The sequence below is a fragment of the Anser brachyrhynchus genome (genome assembly GCF_964034855.1).
Source record: "Anser brachyrhynchus genome assembly, chromosome: 4".
NCBI classification, from domain to species: domain Eukaryota; kingdom Metazoa; phylum Chordata; class Aves; order Anseriformes; family Anatidae; genus Anser; species Anser brachyrhynchus.
The window spans coordinates 64,766,703-64,790,700 of record NC_137698.1 but is presented as its reverse complement, the minus strand read 5'-3'; the positions used below and the strand labels follow the sequence as shown (position 1 = coordinate 64,790,700).

Below are 23,998 nucleotides of genomic sequence, written 5' to 3'. Positions count from 1 at the left end.
GTTTTCCAGGACATAGTTTGTCACTAGTACATAGTTTCTTTCTCCTTCCTGGACAAAAGAAATTGCTGCTGTAGTTCAATTTTGCATGCAGTTGTATGGAAAGACATCTCGACCTCTGTTAGTATCCATCTCCTTAAAGAACAGTAAAAAGTAGTTATACATCAATTCCATTGCCTGTAAAAATTTTCTTTATTGAATCAGTTCTCCAAACTGTCTTAGCTGTGAATTGGTGCGTAGCCCAGAGTTTAGAGGTACCTGACTGGAAGGAAATGTCTCAAACATCATCACTGGCTAGTGCCTGCTTAAGACCAAAAGAGTTACAAACAGGTGATGCAGAGCTATACACAGCAATCAAATTTTACAAGTCCGATTTGCACTAGAAGACATCTGGTGAAAGAATGAGCTTAATGTAATCCATATAAAGGTGATCCAGTTTCAATGCTGACTCTCTCTTCTACATTTATTACCAGTTAAGAGGACCTTGCATGGTACTATATCAGTACATACCTAAAAAATGTGTGTACATACCTGCAAAAGGTGAATCAAGTCCATATACAGTTCTGGAGACAGGACTTACCAGGCACCCTGTTGTTCAGGTTGCAAGAGGGAACATACTTAGGAAATCCTATCTTGACTTTCCCCAGCATTCTTGGATATTATTTCATATTAAAGCATATTAATTGGCAACATCTGTGGCTTCATTTGGGGAAATTAAAAGCAATTGTCTAGACTTCTGTTTAAAGGCAACAGCACAAGAGAAAGCAGGTGATGAAATGCAGTATCTTGGGGGGTTGCTAGATGGTGCTAAAGCATGTATAGAGGCATATCACATGCAACTGCTGCAACAGCTGTTTTGGTTATGGGTTATGTGAGAAGAGAGAAAAACCAAAGATGTTTTCTATCTGTCCAGTTTTCTACATCAACTCCAATGGAAAACAAAACTAAACAAAACAAAAAAAAAACACCTCAACTACCTTGGTTTCTCAAAAAAAAATTTTATTCAGGTTTACCCCAAATTACTAAGCTCACATTTTTACACATTTTTATGGTGTTTTCATTTACAACAGAAATGACTGAATATATTTTGATGAAGAGACGATTTACCAAAAAATGTCAGTTTGGGGAGACTAACATTATTCACAGAGAGAAATGAAAACTGCCAAAATACTTGATTTCAACATTTCCAGAAGGATACACATCGACTTTTGTTTTTCAGGCAGCATATTAATTTAGAAATTCATACTTGCTCAATTTTTGTGAATGTTTACTTGACTGAGAGAGAAGAAGTAAAGTGAATAATACTAATAAGTAAAGTGAGTGTTTTACCAAAATCAGAATGGAACATTTCAGGTAAAATGAGAAAAAACATTTATACTTTTTCCAGTTTCACAAATCATGTAATATAATTAAGCTAGTTAAGTTGACTATGTGGTAAGCCCAAACTCTCTTTGGTTCATCCAATGTATATATTCCTTATTTGCACAGTTACAGTAACTACAGTTTTGAACATGCCTTCATGTGATTTAAACTTATCCTGTAGTGTTAGCTGAGGGTTTTTTTTAGAGACTGATATAAGCTTTAAGTCATATCAAAGATAAACTCTTCTCTCAAGGGAATACATTAAAAAGTCACACAAAGGCTATTAAAAATTAAACAGTGTAATATACTGCATTTCCTATGGGAAAAGTTGTGTTGTCAGATAATAGAGAGGAGTACACAAGGGAAAAAATATAGGCAAATAATTAAAATATTTGCTTTAAAAGTATAAGAATTGTTCTCAGAGTGATTTGCTATTGTTTCTATATGAAGTAATTTTGAAAACTACTTAAAATTAGAAAACGCTTAAATCTAATTTGTTTTGATGCCAATAAAGGCTGGCAATGACAACAACCGTCTGAGTAGTTTGAGAGAATTTAACATTAATCAGGTTTTTAATTAGGAAAACAACAAATTGACTATAATTCTGTGGAGACAAGCTATAACAAACTTCCTTGTAGGTCAGATTCAATTAACTTACAGCCAAAAGAGCATGAAATGACACTGTGATTTAACAAGACCAAAGTCTGCCCAAGCTAAATTTATAAAACCATTTGCTCTCAATGCTTCTATCAACAGCATTATGAGATAGCATCAATGAGTGTTCTCGATGCTTTATTGATTAGATACTTCCTTTTCATTGTGTCTGAATATCTCATGCCACCTAAATTGTCATTCCTGTCTCTGCACGGTGTGGAAGGAAGTACGTGCTGAAGATGGGATAATCTGAGCTATCACAAGGGGAAAATTACTGAGAAAAATTCCTATGACAAATGAATGCTTCCTGGTATGAGGCTTTATTGAACTTGTGTTTTCTGTCACCATGATAACTGAAAGAAAGAAGGGCTAGACTTGGTCTGCCAATGCTCAGAACTGACCAAACTTCAACTGTCTATGGACCCAAGTCCAAACAAAAAAGTTCAGCATAGCCTAAACAGCTAACATTGATTTTAGTGTCGGATTACATGCCAGTGGCATTTCCCTGAAATACACACTGCAGACATCTCCTTTAAAAATGAAGATATTTATCCTTTTTGTTATTATTGGACCCATACTAGGTTGTCTTCATGTTTATTATGGCATGATACATCACTGCTCACAAAAGAGCTAGTAACGTCAGTGAATTTTTTTTCTTTATTTATTTGATCACTGCTTAGGTCAAATGACTGTAAACAGAACAGTAGCAAGGACTTTAAAATTAAACTTGATTAATTTAAAAATTATGTAACACAAAATTAGTTTTAACTTGAACTGGAGAAAATCTGTCTTATTTTTTTCTCTTTACATGCTAATTCAATACATTTTATGTATTTGAGAAACCACAACATTCTAACCAGAGCTCCTCTATACTGTTTGTTCTGTTTCTGACATGCTTTGCATCCCTTAACATGAGTTTTCATCTGGATGACTTCATTAATTCTCATTGTATAACCTCTCCTGAGCATGACCACCAAACACAGAGGAGGTGGATGGTTTCCAAGGAGGAAAAGCCCCTTTTGGCAATAACTAAGTTGATTTCAACAACTCTTGAAAAAGCCTCAGTGGAGAAGCACTCGTCAGTGTGAGTTGCTGTCCCACTGACCATTTACAAGTTTTGTATAAGGAATGTATAAAATAAGCAAAAATTCAGGAGAACAAAGATTAGGACATGACTTTGATTTTTTGCTGGCAAACTACTGCTAGGTGAGGAATGTATTTTTCATTTAAATAATAAATTTCCATGACAAACAGACATCAGAAAAAAAAGACCAGTAGCTGTGCTCCCCTCTTTCCTATTCCAGCTACATAGCAGCTAGCTGGAGTATGAGGATGCTTCCTCTGATGTCTTGGTGTGAAATGAGGCAAGTCCTTGAGAGACAAAGCTCAAAAGTAGAGGAAGAGATATCTTCCAGGTCTATCTATAACCAGGTCTATCTCTTCCTGCATGACTGTGCTGACAACAGAGCAAATACCCATCACAGGCTGAGAGGGGAAGCACTGCCAGCAGCAGAAGTTGGTGTGCTTCTGCAGGGACAGCTTTTTACCAGCAGCAGCCCCGCAGAGCTTTACCAAGAGCTAGATCCCAGCTGCTAATTGTGGGCAGATAAATGTAATCATGAGCACCTTCAGAAGCAGGTACTTTATAAATAGTGAGGTGTTACACGATAATTTCTCTCTGAATAATCCAAACCTTTCTTAAGAAAGGTCTTCTCTGACCTTAGAAAAGGCTAGTGCCTAGAGATTTTCTACTCAGCTGAAAAACACATCTGTAGTGGCTTCTAAGGGCATGTGTTTATCAGTCAGTCTTTTGTTAGGTGCAGATGGAAGCCTTTGTGAAAAGGCCACATAATGACTTCTGATATTTTCTGTTTCACAAAAGTTTCTGTGAAGCACCTGTAACAAACTCTATATTTGAAAAGTAATAGATTAACAATTATACAAGTATTTACATTCAGAGTAATGTGTATGTGAAAAAAGGAGGTAAATTCTCTTTGCTATTCAGAAAAATTAAGAATAGGTCCAGTGATAAAATGAAGATTAGATCTGTGATAAAATGTGCCACAGTTTAATAAAAATCAAAATTAAATAGAAAATACCAGTTTTTCAAATTAAGCAGCCAAACAACAAGTAGGTGCATAGGTTGCTGGTGGCAGAGCTTGATAAACAAACAGACCTGTCCTTGAAATCAATATATACATGTAGAAACAGAAGTCAGGCTAGGCTATGTATGACCCACTAAAAAAAAATAATAATAATATAATGTGTGTGTACTTCATACACTGTGAGAAAACTTGTGGCTTTTGTTTATTTGTTTGCTTGCTTTTTGTGCCATTTCTACTTCTGGTGCACTGCAGATGTGCAATAATCAGGATCTCTGTTTAACTTTCATTACACAAGTTGATGCCTGGAGCACACAGGGACACATCTCTCCATAAAAAGATCACATAGAATTGAAACCTACTCATCTCATGCCTGTTCCAATGTATTTTTTATCCCCATACTAAACTTGAAATCTTTAAAAAGGACATGCTTGCTTGATACAGTTTTAGATGCTTTCTGTTGCAGGAAATACTGATGCTTTTAAAATGCAGTGAGCTGTCGGCAGAGCACACAAACAATCTACCCAAAGAGCATAATATTAGAGCAGTAAACATGCTTCATTTTGAAGCTAAATCTATCAAGGTCTGCCACAAATAGTGCTAAAAATCCTTCACTGGTAGGAAGTACAATCACCTCCAAAAGTGTGAGCCCCCAGAGCTTCTGAGACATGGGAATTTCAGATCTTGATTGTAATATCATTAAGAAAAAGACACACTATCTTTGGTATTTAGAAAGTGAGCCCAGTGCCTTGCATTTGGTTTCAAGATTACAACTTGTATCTTGTCAGAACAAGAAGAATCATCAGAGGCACGTGAGAGTTAAGCTCGGAGCTGTTCCAGAGAAAGTTGTAAAAACTCACAGCTTATCTATATTCAAATATTTCAGAGTAAGTAATGCAAACAACAGTGTAAAATGTGAAGAAAGTAAATGGTGAGCAGGAGGTGATCAGTTTATGTATGTCTGGGAGCTGTGAAGGAACTGAAGGAATGCCAGGTTTGGATTAATTTCCTATTCAGTACCTCCCCTTGCCTAAGAATAGTATAAAAGTACAAACATATACATCTCTTTAAAAAGTAGACCTTAGAAAGTAAAACAAAAACAGTGAGTCTGAACAGGAAACACGAATATCTGGGAAATAATAAGAGTACCTATTCCACAGGGGAAGGAAATCCTCCTGCAGATGACCTTCTGACTTGTTTGTGCAGGCCAGAAGGGGGTATGGGAGGGGGAGAGAGAGAGAGGATTAGAAATGGTTGAGGAATCATTGTTTTCCTCTTACTGTTTATTCGTTGTCAAGAAAGAATGCAACTTTAGAGACAACACATACAAAGTGCTGGTTTCAAAGGTCTACTCACTTGCAAAGCCAAATATTAGAAGATGCTATGCCTCTAGTAATTTACACTGGTTTCAGAGTAGTTGTCAGAGTGCAGCTCTGTTAGGAGCTGGTCACAGAAGAACTATGGGAAAAAATTAAAAAAAAAAAAACATATATATAAACAAACAAACAAACACCACCAACAAAACAATATCAGAAGATTGTGAGCAAAATATTCAGCAGACACTGTCTATACCCTTCACAGCTAGACATACCATCTGCTCCCAATCTGTCCTGAACAAATCAAGTTCACCTATTAAACAAAGAGCTCCTCAAACATGGGAGTGCTTGAATTTGCTTCACAGAAGTAAAAACTAAAGTCAAACTTTGAGTTTGTGAGAGTCTGTATTAGAGTTCCATTAGGAAGAAAGGAAGAAATCTCTTCACCACATTAATCATGGTAAGAATCTTCCAGTCTTTAAGGGCTCTTTTGTAAAACATGTATTTGAACTGAGAAGTTCATAATCCAGTGAATAGTTTCAGTGAAATCAAGTTGAATATTTGTATAAATGCTTAGCAACAGGAGAAAGAGAGAATCTAGCCATAAATAAGCTGATGATTTTATTTTTCACAAAAACACTGGTGGCCTTTCTATACCTGAGGTCTACAGGGGTCCTTAGCAGAGGCACAGAGGATTGCAATGTTTATGGATATTTTTACAAATGCAGGCATATTTTCTAAATAAGTTTTTCTCCAAGTATCAGGATTTTCAGGATGGATGAGCTGTTTAACTGTTCCACGCCTCACGATGCCAATAAGGAAGCGGGGAAGAGAATGTGTTTTCTCAAGGAGTATTGGTCACTATAGTGATCCAAGTGGCATTCTGCATGCTAGGTTAACATTTCTGTCTGCATGTGATTTTCACATTCAGGTCACACCAGTACATTAGTTTCAGTTTATACCTAGTGAGTTCCAGCACCTGCAGTTTGAATAACTGAATTCAATGTATAAAGAAAAAAGACAACTGTACTGCTCATTTTTGTTTTCACAAACACCGGCAATAAGTCATGACATCCACAATGAATAACTGAACAGTCCTCAGTGGCAACACTTCATATTTCATATTTGGGTTCTTGTTCTATGTTGGCTCGAAATGCAATAATCTAAAAACATTTTCATAAAAGCAGAAGTGAGTTGAGATGTCTGGTTTGAGGGTTCCTCAGTTCAATGTGTGCAATTGTACAAGCCATAGAGCAGTGTGAGGGAGAACTACCTTCTTCCTAGTATGGAGAGCTCTTGTTCTAGATAACAGTACAAATGCCCAAAATACAGGCCTGTGGTTCATAAACAACTTTATATGGACTGCTCCTGGCAAGGCTTTGGTAGTAAGAATGCATGCAAGCTTCTGGCATTTGAAGAAAGTTTAGATTCAGAACATTTGGGTCTTGCATTTAAACCAAAATGCCTCAAATGAAATATGTCAAAACAATGTTGAAATTTTGCTTCAGTGGAAGTATTCCTACCTCACCATTGGTGATCATGCGGACAAAAGGACTTAAACCTTTTTTTGTCTCTGTGCAGGAACAGAGCTAATATGCAGGATAGACTCTCCCAGGCTTTTTTTTTTTTTTTCCTCTGGTTTCTCCCTTGGTGCTTGGCTGACTGGAAGGTCTCCAGTTTCAGATTTAGTAAAATATGCTGTCAATCAGATGAATTTAATCAAAAATAACCTAGTCAGCTTTAACAGCCATGAAATTTCTTTAATGTCTCCACTGTGCTTTATTGTTTATAAGAAATGTAGCCACTCTACAGCATATTTTAGCTACACTTTTCAATATATAATTATTTTAGTCTAAAATATGTACAATCAATGCTAATGCTGAAAACAATTCTCTTTGATTTGAAGGCAATATGTAGTACCTGATCATTAAAATGTGATCAGCAGCTAAACAGGGTGCCTACAAGATGAAATGTTAAAAAAATAAAATAGGGGTTTAATTATTATTGTTATACAAGTCTTTTCTAATAGGAAATTTCTTGTCGTTACAATATGATCACCATGGATAAGATTTACTTTAAAAAGTTGGAAAGCAGTTTACTTGTTAATGCAGTGCTTCCATGTCGTGTATCAGTATATAGAAAACCTCATCATCATGGTTTGCTTGCCCTGCATAGCCTGCTTTACTGATTTCTACTTCACTCTAGCTAATGCTTTATAGCCATTTTATTTATTTTTTTTTCAACTTCATAAGCCGATAAGGAATTTATATTTTGAACTTTCTGGAAGCAAGTTTCGTAACAAAATCAAGTTTCATGGCAGGCCCTCTTTCAGGAATGCATTAAAAATTAATTAACCTATTTAGTTTCTATGTACAGGTTAGGACTTCTACATAAAATACATTACTGTTTGCACAAGAGAATCGTAGGAAGCTGACAGAAGAGGCACTGGAGTTCATTTTACTTAGAGTCCAAGTTTTTTCTTACAGATTTAACTTTGAAAGTCAAGAATCCTGGCTGGGAACATCACTGAAATTAAGAGGCCTGAGAAGTATAAGCTTGATGTTCTACAGAATCAAATCTTCTCTTTTCCCAACCATAATGGTATGGCACCATTAAGCACTGTCTCTGATAAGCATGTCTAATTTGAATTCACTTTATATTACTGCTAGTATCAGCTATACCTTTGTGCATCTTCCAGATTACAGGAATATTTTTATATAAGGAATATCTTCATTTCTAACAGGAACATTTGAGTCATATCCCCTTATTCTTTAGCAAATGTCACATACTACAAACCACAGCACTTCCGTGACTTGGTTAGAGGACTATCCCAAACCAAGAATGAAATCTGTCATTCACTCACCTACTTCAGGAAACAAACAAACAAACAAACAGTTTTAAGGACCTTATCTCCTGCAGTAAGAAAATTGCAGGGGAAAAATTAAAAAAAAAAAAAAAAGGAAAAAAATATTTTAAAAAATTCCTCTGGAGAAAATGACCAAAATTTTCTATTTTTCCCTAAACACTTCAATTTCCAGAACATATAAATGTTACTGTATAATGAATATTACCTTTCGCAACACACCAAGATTATCAGGATAACTTTGAGATAGTCATGCATCTTACTAAACAGCATTGAAAAAAAAGGAAGTAAAACTGGTGGAAGGAAGAAACTGATGGAAATCTCTATACTTTTCTGCTATTTTATCATGCAGTCTTTATAAAGTCCTTCCGATATGTGTTGCACTTTTCAGACACAAGATGAAAAGAGAATTACAGAACTCTTAAATCTTAGTGGTTAGGTTTTTTCTCCCCTCTGCTGTATATTCAGTAGGGAGATTCTTATTGAGAACTTTGCTTCTTGATCTTGCTGTGACCTGCCGTAATAATCTCAGTCTTCTGTTTCTAAAGCAATTCATTTCCATCAGTCACTGCATTAATGGCCTGTTCCCAGCTTACCCTTGAAAACAATGATAACTTCTTGGGGCTTGTAAGAGAAACACATTGCAATGCTGGGCCTGATCCAAGGTCTATGGCTTTTCCACCAAGGTCTCCTCAAGTTCTTCAAAAGATATGGGTTGGGCCTCAGACCTTTTACTTGTGCAGCACCAATGAAAACACAATAGCTTCTATTAACATATTAGCAACTAGTATACTTGTTAACAGCAAGCAATGCATAAAAGAAGTGGCTATAGAATAGCTAAGTAGAATAGCTTATGTGCTGCATGAATGGAAAGGACTATGTGTGTGTGCACATCCTTTACTTCTGTGGGAAAGTAAAGGATGAGTGTTTAACAGTACAAAACTTTGGTAATGATTCCTTGGACTTGTCTGGAAGACTGGCATGTGAAAAGCTCGTGCAGTCCCATGAAGTTGAGTTAAGACAGAGTTGTCTTAGAAGTGATTACTTCTAGGTGCAGTCATGCTTTTTCAGCAGCTCCATGTCACACAGAACCTCCTCGTTTGGTGACTTCTTCTGGGGAGTCATATCATCTGACAGGGAAGCAGAGGGTCTTCACAAGCATGATCACTGTTTCTGTTCTGAAATCTACCTGGGGAGAAGACAATCTTTTTTTATGTAGCAGGAGAATATGTCATTAAGATACTACATGTCCAGTGTTCATGGACATTTCCAGAGGGATGTGAAAATGTGCCTGAAACGCACCCAGAACATAGTACAAAATCATAATGTTTTTAAAGAGCAATATCGCCCTGTCTGGAACTGGGAAGAGGTTATTCCTCTCTGATGGAAGAGGAAATCTTAGATACTGTCAGTTTCCTAAATATAATTTCATAAGAAAAATAAAAGAGGTCTTTCCTGTGCAACCAATTTTTATCTATATACACCCATTTTGCAGATCATTAGTTGGCTAACTGAGCATCAAGCAGCAGCCTCCTATATCCTGTATTGTTCAGAATGTTCTGATTTTATCAGAATAGGGATCTTCATTTAAAATCCAGACAGAGCAAGGGAAGCTGGCAAGAAGCAGTATGAAAGGAATTGTCTGCTGTGGCTTCAGGCAGGGCTGGAGGCTATATAGAGTCATTAAAAAACGCACTGTTAGCCCACTAATATACCATGGGTCTTCAGAAGAACACTGGAGGACACAATATTTCAATACCCTAGAGACGATGTTTAGTGGTGGTAATTTTTTATAGTATCCACTAAAGAAAAAGAGAATAGTTTTTCTTGTTGTTGTTTTTCCTAAATAAATAAATAAACAAACAAATAAATTGCTGCTCTTATGTCTTCTTCTTCTTTTATTTTTTCAAGTAGATTAGTTTTCCTTTAAATACTAACTACAGAGATGTATGTTAATTCTGGAAGGGGTACAGGCAACAGAGGAGAGGGATAGACTCATTTTTGGAACCAAAGTTTTGGATGTGGTTCAGGCACCAGCTAATATAAGATTGCATACTTTTGAATAATAACATTTCCAATTTACTTTCTGAGGGAATCTGTGCTCAGACATTTTATATATTTATATATTTTATCTGTATATCCCATGTGCAGTATGGTGTAGCCCATCTTTTCCATGGGTTATACCAGTGGCTGGAAGTAAGAAAATCTTCAGTGTAGTGTTTTTACTATGGTGATGGCCAGATTCAGAAGAGAGCTCACTGTTCCTCCACAGCACAGTGAAAATAAGTCTTCACAGCATGATCTGTCCTTCACCAGAGCTACTCCTCCATGCACTCACCAACAGGCTTTTCCAAGAGAAAAGTCATTTGATTACTCAGAAGGCTTGTTTCGTGTCTGAAATACAGTCTACATTGTGATGGAGAACACAGAATATTGTTAGCAGTAACAGGGCACGTAAGTTAATGGAAAAAGATGCAAATTACTTTTTTTTTTTTTTCCTAGATATAAGTCTTTTTAAAGTGTATTTTTGATTTTCTGGCAGATGTGGTGTAGCAAGAAATACAAAGTAGTTTCAGCTGCCTGTCTGGTGTTTTTCAAAAGGCAGTGAGATATGAGTACGTTTGTTGGTGGAGGTGAGCATATTCAGTTCCAACAGGCAGTGGGCATGCTCCATTCACCTATTAACTACAGTGCTGCTTCCTGCAGGGAGGCACCCTTCTGGTGTGAATAATAGGAAATAATATAAAGCGTCCAAGAGTAGGTGTGTTGTAAAGTCAAAGGTCTCCTGCTGGATAAACAGAGAGCACAATTTAGCACAAGGTCATCTATGACAGCTTAATTCCACAACTGCTGTTGTTCCTCTGTACTCCAGATTTTCCGCTGACAGACAGAGCTGCAGCACAGGAAAGCAGCTGGAGGCACGTCAGGGTACTGCTTGGTTAGATGAAGAGTGGACAAGCGCCAGATCCATGGTCAGGGAAGTCTTGTGGGACCTGGCACCAGCCCTCCGCTGTCTCCTCTCCCCTGCAGGACAGCCTGGCCAGGGAGAGGATTGCTGGCCCCATTCAGTCACTCTTTCCTGTAATCTGCCTCCAGGCCTCAGCTTCATTATGCTGCGCCCACCTCACCTCCCTTGGCAGGGATCAGCCCAGCCACTGCTGCCAGCCTTGTGTTTCCCACTTGGGACTGGCAGCAAGCACAGCCCATCGTAATTGCTGCAAGGAATTTATTTACCAAGGGTCCACATCCCACTACCTGTGAAGAACTGCCATTATAATCAGGGATGGGCAGGCAGAAAAAGAAAAGAAAAGAAAAAAAAAAAAAGATTTTTTTAGCGCCACTGAAACAAACCAAAGGTATAAATACTTTGCCAAGTACTCACCAAATGAAAAGGAAAAAGCAGGAAGAGAAATCAAGGAACCTAAGGACACGTCGGGAGAGAGAAGGCACATGCATTTGTTTGTTTTCACCACTCTTGTGAAGAATAATTAAATCTGCCACAAACCACCTTCTGCAGTATTCTGAACTAAAAAGAGGAGGTAAATCCCCAAGTAATGTCATCAGCAGGAAAATCAATCTGCTGCAAAATTGGAGACTTCCATCCTTTTTGCTAAAAAAGAGCTGCAGCATATGATAGATAGAGATATGACTTGTGACACATGGAACTATATTAACAAGTCCTCTATTCCATGTAGGATTTCAATATTTATTTGAATTTGGTGGAATTCCAATTTCAAATGAAAACCCAGGCACTGATGGCAGACTACAAAGCAGCTGAAAATTTCCAGCTGGCTTTAATGACACATAATGAAACCATTCCCAGGCTGCACAGCTCACAGCATATTATGCACCGTGCTTTACAAGATCTTCTTTGCTTAGTGATAGCCCTTACAGGAAGATTTCAAATACAATCAATTCCCTCCCTCTGCTTAGAGTGCAGGGCCTCAGCAAGTGTAGGGATTGCTTCTTCATGAAGGGAAAATCCAGCTTAAGGAAACAAATGATGTGTGGGATGTACACCAAAGAGAAAAAACTACTTTGGAGTGCAGAAACTTTCTATATTCAAAATAGGAAGCCAAACATTGTATCTCCACAACTTTTATTTCTCATACCTCTCATGTATGTAAATAATGACACCTCTGAGGAAGGGAGCACTGAAGGAAGAGATCTCTGAGGCAAGAAGCAGTGCAATGAAGCTGCCGCTTAATTATGTTCTCTGCTGGAGTCCCCCACAAAACTCAGCCAAAGGAGTTCCTGCACCTTGAATGACTTTCCTCTAAAAGCAACACCAAAAATTGCTGATATGGCAGAAAACGTCTATAAGAGAGATGTAAATGTAGTGGAGAAAGACCTTGAATGTTATCATGAGTGAGTCTGTAGGCAACATGGAATTTATAGAAATATTAAAATGAGAAATAAAGAGGAAATATTTAGAAGGATCATCATTACTCCAAAGAAAAATGTAATAGTTGATTTCACTCTCTTTCCTCTGTTCTGGTTCTTACCTGAGCTTTGTGACTGAATGTAAGACAACTACAGAGTGAAAAAAGAGTGTGAGTTACTACAGGACCTACTTGTTGGAAGCATTTTTCTTCTTTTAAGTTAAGGACAATTTTTTTTTTTTTTTCTCATAGAGATGAGATTTTCTTCAGCAACAAAATATAGAGAAAGTAGTCCAGCAGCTTTACCAGAAGAGAGAAGTTATTTAATAAATGGGCCAGTTTTGTTAGAAGGAAGTTCTTCCATATATAGGGAAATGGTTGGTTTCCTCTAGCATCTACCTGAAACAAATTGAGAGATATCCTGCTTCTCAGACTTTCACAGACATGCCTTCAGAGGCCAGTTGCAACCATGAAGGCACTTTTCACTGTTACTAACACTGATGTAAGTAAAATAAGTGTATATAAGGAATTCTTTCTCTATGGCTTCAACCTCTCTTTGTACCACTGGGGTGCGAGGGTCTGTGTCCTGAAACACTGCCTTTGTTTTCAGGAGTGAAATTGCCTAAAGGCCTCCGCTTCAGCCCATTATTAGATATGCATTGAAGAGCTGACAGAAGCAAATTGGGGCAAGGTTGCTCTCTGCTTGCAGGCCCTGCAGGTACTCAGCAACATCTGCATGAACCAAGCAAAGCAGTGGTCTCAGGAGCAGTACCCTGGCCCTCCCTGCAGCCATCTCAAGCCACTGTTATTCCTATGGCCCCAGAGCTATAGCGTGTATTTCTTTATATAGGTAGAAGTGCAACAGCTCAACCCAAAGAGATATTTCCAATTCAAGAATATATTGGTGCTTAATCACTGCAGTGAAGGGAGAATTAAAAAGGGGGTTTGAAGCCAGGTATTACACGCACCAGGTAAGTGCTCTAAGAGGGATTAAAAAACATGGGTGCAAATGTAACCTTTTTGTATGTGTGGGACAATGAGTCATGAGAATATTTGCCAAATTGATCCTTGTAGGATATACCAAGAGTATCTGTCCTGATTCATAACTGTATGCAAGGTGTAAAGTACTTTTGCTGCCAAGTCTTTTGCTATTTCACATGCACCCTGCAGCAAAAATGCAGGTATAAAAAGTCATTCAGCACCTTCAAGTTTAAGTAGGAAACAAACAAGATTTTTAAAGATCTCACCTGCACCTAAAATCAGATTTAAATGTGTTAAGTGGGAATTAGGCAAGCAAACCACTGCGCAGATCTACTTCTACACAGTTAGTTTCTCTTCGAAAGCAGAGGAACTCTTCATTTTAATACAGAGTACGCTTGACATAGCTGCCAAAGTTACTTTGTGTAATTCCTTTAAAATATTGCTAACAGGAGGCACCAAGAGTCCTCAGAGCACAGCCAGTGCTAGTGCAAACCCTTCTGGGCTGTCCTGCTCACATGGCGCTGTGTTCTGGAGGTGCTGGTATGAGGGTAAGGAACAGAAGCTCTCACGGTGAAATGGGTTAGGATGTGAATGTACTGCCACTCTGTCACACTGTGACCACTGTGGCAGGGCTCTTCTCCTGCAGAAGCAACAACAAGCAGATGAATCCCAATGAGCAGGACCCCACCTCACTTTTAGCATGTGGGAGAGCTGCCAGCATTTCTTAGGCTTTCCCCGCATCATTACCTGGCTCTCCAGGAAGGACACAGTCGATGCCACTGTCACTGTGCAGTGGGAGTATAAGTCTACATGCAGAAAAGATAAAGGACACATAGCTTTATCATTTTAAATCATGTCTGATATTATTCTGTCTGTTTTCTGATCTCTAAGTAACATGCAGCAGCATGGACTAGATTTATTCTTCATCATACTTTCCAAGTAACACTGAAATCATTTGGGTGGTGTTACTGTGTATTTGCACCAATGCCAGTGGCTGAAAGTCGGGCTCTAGGGTTTGTGTGTACATTGGCCTCCATCTGTCAGTAATACTTGGTAGTCTTCTTGAGTAGCTACAGGTTGCAGGAATGCCACGTGTGCTGTTCTTCTGGATGGACGATCCATTAAAAACTTTGTCAAGATGTAATCACAGCCTGGCAGCCATGAAAAGGTTAAGAAATGATAGCTACAACTGTGAGCTTCATATTTATGAGTGTGAAGCCTAGTGAAGAAAAGAAATGTGAGTTTGTAAGATTGATGAAGTTTCCAAGTTCTGATGAACTCCACATGTAGGGTAAATCTTGCTGTTGAATCACAGTTAAGTTTTAATTGGCTAAATTTACAGATACTTTTTATTGAAAATGCCAGTAACTTTGGAACAAAGAGCTACATGGAACAGGCTGGGGAGGAAGATAAGCCTTTGCCACCTATTCATTATTTATCTTTTTTATTATTTCTAAACTAAATATAGTGAAATAATAGATCTTGATTATCATCATGCCTTCCACATTGTGTTTACGTTAAAAATTTAAAAAGAAATCAATATAAAAGAATTTCAAATAGAGTGCACAGAAAGAAAAAAAATAAAACCCCTTTGTGAAGAAATTATGTTCTTCCTGCAGGAGAAGTGTCTTTGCATGCTTTGAATAGCGGTCTTTCAGTAAGCCAGCTAACAGACTTTGATAGAATTATAATTTTTGATGTATTAGTTGGTCAAAGGAATATTAATGTTGATAGAATTATAATTTTTGATGTATTAGCTGGTCAAAGGAATATTAATGTTTTATCCCAAGAAACACTGCATCAAGATTAGCAAGGTAACATATTTCAGATTTTATTTTCCTCCATTATTAGTGCCAGGAAAAGAAGTCTTTTTTGTACTACCAACTGGAGAACAGCTCCCACCTACTGAGTTTTCTTAATACACTTCATTTCTTGAAAAAATTTAAACTGATACACCTGGGAATGTATTAACAATTCTTTTTTTTTAGAGAAAATATTTACTATTACATCATTATCTGAAATAACGTTTCAACTTGTATAATACAAGGATTCTGCTTACAACCTTATAGTAGTTTTACAAGACCATTTTTGAAAGCGTATTTAAGATTCTTAGTAAATTTTCACTTATGAATTTTGACTGAGAAAAATAACCACCCCATTACTAATACCTATTTACTCTCCAGCCGCTCCATGTCCCTCTGGTACTTGGGAGCCCAGAACTGGACACAGTGCTCAAGGTGAGGCCTCACCTGGGCTGAGGAGAGGGGCACGGTTACCCCCTTAGCTGCTGGCAATACTCATCTGAAGGCACCCCAGGACACCATGTCCTAGGCATACACGTATTTTCCTTTTGCTGTGGCTGTGAATCTCCTAGTAACATGAACAGAAGTGAAGTATTCAGCCTTAACAACCCTGCATACTCAAAATTAGCTAGTCCCTGTGAGTATCATAAGGAAGGAGTAAATATATTTTTTAAAGTCATGCACATTTTATGATTTTACATTTTCTTTTGGGTTCACATTTTAGAAATCACTTTTTCAAAGTTTTCATTGCACCACAGAGGACAGAGAACTTACTAAAAAGATGGAGTTATAATCACAAGACTTCAGGAATTTGTGATTTTAGAAATATATCAAATATCTTTATGTTACAATAAAACTGGAGTGATGGCAATGCCATCAGGACAGTAGAGAATATAAACAGAGATATAAATATGGGGAATGACCTGACTTTTTTAGATCTTTTCTATTTTAAAGCCCTAATATTTTAAATCAGAGAACTACTAAACCCAGGTGGATCTTCAAACCCTGCCATAGATACATTTTTCACACTGCTTTACTTCAATCATGCCCTTAACTTCTTAAAGTCTTAAATTTTTAAATTTAAGATCTTACAGTACTGACACAATACTAAAATCACAATTATATTGTTAGCAGTTTGGCTTCATTATTTGCATCTCCTTTCACTAAAACCTGAAACAGAGAAACTAATCAGTCAAAACCAGAAGTCACAGTTGAGTAAAGCCAGCTGTCTTCTATTTGCCCATAGCAGTGGGTGGAAGTGAACAAATTCAGCTTTTTGTGGGGGAGCTGTGTTCTTTGAAAAAAACAACAAAAAACACCAATGCTGGGTAAAATGTTAAGTGCTTAAGATTCACACAGAGACGAGATTCTTTTTTTTTATTTTTTTTTTCCTGTGGTATCGAAAGTTGCCACGGTGTTTATGAACACCAGTTGTTCACAGCCACTCTGTAACTGATGAATTGTTGGAACACCTGGCAGCATTTGAGATCCAGGGCATGATTTTCTTTAAAATTTGTCATGAAGGGACTCAATTTCCTTTGTGGTATGTCACTTACTGAGCTTTAAAAGGGCATGGGTTGTTGTTCCTTTCAAATAGTTGCCACATGGACTGAGGCTTTTCCCTCTGGAAATTCACCCACCTTCCGATGTCAGATTTTTCTCACATCTGTAGCAGCCCCACAGCTTTTACAGCACTGTTTGCAGGGTGGATGAAAAATAGCAGTCAGGTGCTAGGTTTTACATCCCTTTTGTGTCACTCATCCTCTAATCTAGTTCAGAGAAATCAGCTGAGATATTTTAACTAGGAGTTACTGCTGCTGCATGAAATATCTCCTCTCCTACCCTCCATTTCCTCTTCTCAAATGCTCATACCTTACTTTTTTTTTTCTTTTTTGGTAGCATATGCTACAAAAACTGACATAAATGTTCAAATAATTTTACTTCTTCTCAACACAGTCATTACGATAGCTTGCTCTGCTTCAGACTCAGAGTCAAGAAGGCTTCTTTAGGACAGGTACAGAAAGTACCGTCTCCCTAAATCAGCTGTAGTAAGAGCAGGACATGGACCGAGGGCAACATATGTATCTAGCCAGGTTCCTGCCTTCATTTCCAGGATGATCTGTCTCCAAAGCTTTGCTTTTTTCCAGCTTAAGGGACAAAAAAACAGCTTATTCCCTGCATTTATGTGTTTGCGTTCTTCAGTCAGTGAGGTGGAAGAAATAGATGGACAGAGGACTTATGCCTCATTCAAGTGTTGCCTTTACACTGCCTTTCATACCCTTTGGTTTGCAGAAAGCTGAAAGTCTGAGAAAATGACCAGTTCATTGATCAGATATTAGTGGGAATGAAAGGCCAGTATTTACCTAATAAACTGCATTGAGGAGGTATGAGCAGGGACTTTTCCAAACCCTCAATTTATACGTTTCATGTAGAGGAAATGTTATGGTCCTTGGAATGTATTTATCTAGAGATAGCTAAATATCTTTTATATTCTATTGCTTTCTTCTATTTTGCACAATAATTTCATTCAATGCTTTGTAGTCTAAACTAATTTCCTCCACCACAGCATTTTATTATTTGCTGATTGTCCCTAGGTAGCTTAATTACTGGTAAGAGGATAATGAAGTAAACCTGGAGCCAATATTTAAGTAGAGTGGAGCTACTCTAGTGTAATGAGCATTTTAAATTTGCATTTTAGTACTTTATAAAGACCTATAACAAAATACCACCTTCCCTCCTGCCTTGCCTATTAAAAGGCTGTCAGGAGTTAGTACGCTGCAATTAACACCAAGGGGCAATGTGCCTTCCAGGAGGGGGTGCCTGCTGCTGGGCAGGCTCTTCTGGGGTTCCATCTGCTCTCAGAGCAACCTCACTAAAACAGAAAAACAAGAAAACCGGGGTCTTAAAAGGTTTCCTGGTGTTTTTTTCTTTACCTCAAGGAGACCATTAGGAGTTAGCGCTGATGTCCTTGCATGTTCTAGCAAAGTTCATTATTTTCTATCTACTTAACCAAGTCTCATAATTTCATTGTATCAGCCAGACTCCACTTCTTAAATGTTTTGCTTTTCTTGCTGCAACTGCAGCAAACTTCAAACCCCAGCTGATTTCATTTCCAGAAGCAGAGTAGAATTCCCTTTACTCTCTCACACAGTCTGTGGGGTGTCCATCCAAGATATCAAAAACAAGCCATGCACTGGTATGCTCTTACAAAGGGCTGGATCAAGGGTGCTGCACTGGCAGGCACCCAGGGTACTCCCAGGTGTACCTGTGCTGGGTTCAGGAGGACAAATGCCTACTCAAGCCATTGCAGATGAGGTCTCCTCCATTTGGGTGCAAGAAGTAGGAAATAAGGGGCTTAGTTCTGCATAAAGTAACTGTGCCGTGCCTCTTCTCCTCAGATTCAGACAATGAGCCCAAGCTCGCTTTGCTGACTGTCACAGATGCAGCCCAAAAGTCTAAACGGGAATTTGAGTGATAGCTTGTCTTCTGCAATTTCTTTTCTTTATGATTTGTATGGAGGGACTTAATCAGGTGTGGCCTAGTATGTGACAGCAAATGATGCTTTGTTTCCAGTTGTTCATGTGCTATATAATGTGTAAAACAAAGGCCTCAGACTATACATATTGATATTAGCCTCGCAGACTCCTCATGGGATCTACAAGGATGTAATGCCCTCAGTCACATTTCTTAAGTCTTTGAAGTGTTACCATTTTATAGCTACAGGACTTGGAATGTGAAAGGTGCTGTATAAGCCATTACTGACAAGCAGTCTTGTAGGAACTAAATTTCTAATCTTTTCCTTTAAACCATCAAATTCATTTTGATGCAATTTAGGAAATATGTAGTATTTCAATCATGAGGTATTTTATTTTAGTAAAAGTAATAAGGGAGCTTCAAGGGCTGTGATTATTACTGAATAACCACATCCCTGGAGAATTACAGCCATTTAGATACTCTTTGTGTCCAATTAAAATATGACACTGTAGGATTAAATGTTAGGACATATATGACGAGTAATGATTTCATGCCTTATTAGGTCCAAATAAATGTTAACAGGACAAGAAAGATAACAGGTCAAATTAACTCTTGGGGCAAGTGGAAAACACTCTATTGGATTATGCACATTCTATGCCAAATACACCATGACTGGATTCAATCAAGTATGTTTTTATGGCTATGATATTTATGGTGCATATTGACTCTGTTATATATGCATACTGCACTGTAATTCAGGAAGACTCAGCTCATGGACTGAAGATCCAGTGATGAAAACACTGGTCTCCCTCAGGCTTGTTTTACGGGAGGTGCCTGAGAAATGCAGGCAAGTCTAAGGGTCCCTTTGCTGTGGGTATGAAGTTCAACATCAGAGACATCTAACACATATCTCTTCATGGCAATAGATGAAATCTGCTATGATTAGCACTGTAGCATTTCATTCTAGTCACCCTGCTTTTCAATCACACTCAGTCTTTGGCTAGATTTCTTTCCAAGAAAAGGGAAGAACTAAAACTGCACCAGCTATCACTGAGCTGCAAACCACCTAAATTATCTAGTAGCAGTAGGCAGAGGAGAGGAACTGGGATTTGTTCTGAACCTGCTGAGGGGGGTTCAGCTCCGAGGTCTGGTCTTGGGAGACATAAGGAGCTGTCAGCAGTCAGGAGCTCTCTCTTAAAGTCTTCAGTTACCTAAACCTCCCTCACAAGAATGACAACGACTTCAGGGCTTCACTCTTCTCCTCCCTGCTTTAACCAGTAACACAGTGAGTATTCCCCCATGGGAAAGAGCAGCAGAGGTTGTCCTTTGCTATCCAAAAGGATTTAAACGCACACTGGACCCTGCGTTTTCTTGGTCTGTTCTGTGACTGAGTTTCTTTCAACCGCTTCTGTTGACACTGTTGCACTTAACATGAAAGGAATAAATATTTATTGATGAATAACACAGAGGAAGACTAGCTCTGTGGCCCAGGGTATACTCACTTGTGTAGGAGGGAGAAATAAGCCTGTAGTGAATTTTTGGAGGACACACTGGAATTCAGTCTCCCCTTCAGTATACACATGCCTTGACAGGCTACAGCACCACTCTTCCTACTTCTCTTTTGGACAGATTAATAATTGTATCTTTCACAGATTTCTCAGATCCCCTTCAGCTCAACAGAATAATGTGTATGCTTAAAGGCAAGCATGCAATTAAGCTGATTACTTCATTTAGAGACAGCTTTATATAACTGTCCTTTATGTGAGCTAAGTTTTGCACACCTTTAAATAAGAAAATATTATCATGGTCTTCATATTACCTTTCCCTAAAGTAGGATCATTTCTAAAGCTTGGAATTGATATGTCATGTTACATATGCGGCATACTGTGTAATGCCAGTCCCTAGGTTATATAAGCATGACAAATTAGCTGGAGGGAATTTGCTAAGAGCCATCACTTTCATTCAAATCTGCTCAAACCTCTCAGAAAATCTCCCTGGAGATGATGAAAAAGGTGACCAATCCACTTTATTTTTGAAAATTGGTCAACCTAGGAAAAGAGAGGATAAGTAAAAGCTAGTGATCAAATCTTTCAAATGTAACCCATGGTAAATCTACTGGACAACACTCCTTTGCTTATGTCAAAAAGATACTAAATTTGAAATATAATTGAGAAAAGGTTGCTATTTAAAAATAAACTAACCTTCCTGACTTCACTGTTTAGTGAAAGAAGGCACATTATGATTTATGGCTCAGTGGTCATATTTCTATATCTTCATTTTTATTAAGTAATTACAAATTTCACAATACACCAATTCAAAGGGCATACTTCTGCTGATCACATTGGGCAAAATCTTTCAACAGATTTTTCTCCAGTAACTGTTGTGACATTTTGTAGGTCAAATGGATCACAACTGTGGGCTCTAAGCAAGCTGTGAAAGGCATGAAATAGTTTTTACTGCTTCACAAATCTATGCTGTCAAGAGCAAATCTTGACCTTTATGCAGTTTTAATTAATTTGATAAAAACCTTTAGCATGGTGAGGTAATTTAGAGATATATGGAGAAGACTTGGATGTCCAAGTAGTTTCTGTTGGCAAGCATCCATGATGGAAAGCAAACAAAGGTTCATGACAGTCTATCAAACTGTCCTGTAGCAGTCAGAAGTGTCTTACATCCTATCCTGTTTATTCTGTTTTCAAACACCAAAGCCAGGCAAGGTGACCTGCAACCTAAACACTAGCATTACAATTTGCTTTCAGGCTGCCTGAAGATGATTTAACTTTAGCAAACTACATATGAGGTCTAAGGTTAGCAGATGGATTTGCAGGAACTCTGCTGTGCTAGTGACTTTGTACTAGCAGTTTGCTACAGTAAGAGGTTTTGGTGCTTGTAGGACTCATCTGCTTCTGCAAACCTCTTGGACTGACTTGAAATCTGAGAGAAGTTAAAAAATTGTGCCAAGCAACTCCCTTCAACTTTGAGTTATCCATGGAAATGAACATCTAGCATAAATTTGCATGACTTCAAAGTATGTTGAATAATATGATAACATTTCCAGTAAGGTTTCATTCCTATAAAGTTAGCATGGTCTCAAGCTGACTTATGAAATGAGTAAGTGTGATACCCCGGTCAGATAACCTTATCATGTGTCATGTTTCACTTTCATATCATACACTGACTAAAGAGGTATGACCAGCTCACAAGTAATACAATCTTGTAGCGTTCTGACTGTCAGTCCTGTGGAATCAATAACAGTGTCACAGGGATGATGGGCCTACTCTGTGGTTTGGATGAAAAAGATACAAACATTAGTTTATGTATTATGGCTAAAATTCCTGTGCTTTAAAAGTCATACTTGTTCTGCTCTAAAAAAAAAAAAGTCTTTAAAGTGGATTTGACTAAGTAGAATTCAGAATGTAAATATCATTCTGTATATTGCTGTTATGCATTGCCTTTAGAATGGGCATGATACAGATGGATACAAGTATTGTCTGCGAAGAACGCAGAACTGAACAAAAGAAAAAGCATCACTACCCACAAACAGAACAGGACACACTTAAGTTCCACCTGGAAAATTAATAGTGGTTTAATGCTATTACCTGCTTATGTTTAGCACAAATATTTATAAGTAGTAGAGGGTCAGTCTTAGTTAGCAGTTACATCTGATAATCTAAATTCCACGCCAACCAACTAAATTGTGCCATCCCATTCGTTAAGATGGAAGTAAATGCCTGAGGAGACACAGAAAGGCATACATTCTTAGTGTGAAGGCATGGCAGACTATGGAATTATTCAAGAATATCTATTCCACTTTAGAATTGCATTTCATCACACTGAAATGTCAGGTGTTGGCATGCCCTAATTTTTAAAGGATGACAAGTAAAGACGGGTATTTTTCATAATGAGACCATTCAGTGAACAAAATCAAGAACCTGAAGGTTCAGGACACCTAATTAGGCATGGATTCTCAGGCCTGTTTCACCTGGAAACTTACAAAGCAGTTATTTTACTGAGAAAAGTGATCCTAATCAGGATATGAGCATTTTTTTGTTGTTTTGTTGTTGGTGGTGGTGTTTTTTGTGTTAGTTGTTGTGTTTTTTTTGTTGTTTGTTTGTTTTTATTATTATTATTACACTCTGGAATCTCTCAATCCTCATTTACATATAGCAACACAACCACCTAATAAAAGCAAGGTTAGATTTTACTGTGAAATTACAAATCAGATCAAGAGATCCTGCATGCACTGCTTCAAGAAGTTTGATTGCATGTTATTTGGTACTAAACTCATAGACCCAACCCACAGCAACCACAGTCACACTGGCTCCTGCTATGCCCATGGTCATAGGCACAAGATATGGCTTTTGTCACTCACTTGAAATCTTCCTAGTCTGTAAAAATTTTCTGTATACACAAAAGTAGAAGCTATTCTCCATTTTGGAAAGATTTTATCTGACATCTTCAGGCAATGAAAGAGATCTCCTGAGGATTTATTTTATTATTATTTTATTCTTAAGATTTCTGAGCAAGGGAAAGGTGTTTCTATGTAGAAATCTCAGAGTAATCTTTAAAGCTACTTAGAAACAGTTGTTTAAATTAAAACATCAAATTTAAAAGCACCAAAGGCTTATAGCTATTAAGAACTCTAAGGTAAGAAAATTTGCTTTCCTATGTTCCCAGCCACATCTCTGACTTGCATGGGAGAGTATAAGTGTGCTCGCTGAGGAGCAGAATACAGTGTGGAAACTGGCAGCCCCAGAATAGGCTAGAACATCTGAAAGGAGCTTTTGAACCTAATGTAGCTGCCCTGAAAGGAAGAAACCTAGCCTGTCATTTTAAAAAGGATTTCACTTTACAGCTCCAATCTTAAACTCAATTGCAGAATCAAAACAGGAGAAAGGCACCGATTCTGTGCTAAAATATAACTATATGAGGCTGCTGTGATCCTAGTGCAGTCTGTGAAGTGTAAGACTAATAAACCACATGAAAGTGTAATGCCTATCAGAATGCTGTCTTCACTGAGGATTCTTGACACTACCACAATACTAATATAAAGCAGGGGCATAAT

The 23,998-nt window shown here is 37.9% G+C and overlaps 1 long non-coding RNA gene across 1 annotated transcript in view; it reads right to left on the bottom strand.

Moving 5' to 3' along the window:
* The window catches only part of LOC308194272, a 50,797-nt gene that overhangs the window by 8,576 nt on the left and 18,223 nt on the right, over positions 1–23,998 (bottom strand). Inside the window, exon 2 of the long non-coding RNA XR_013950414.1 lies at positions 5,472–5,573. This is a non-coding gene — a long non-coding RNA (uncharacterized lncRNA). The remainder of the gene's footprint in view (positions 1–5,471; positions 5,574–23,998) is intronic.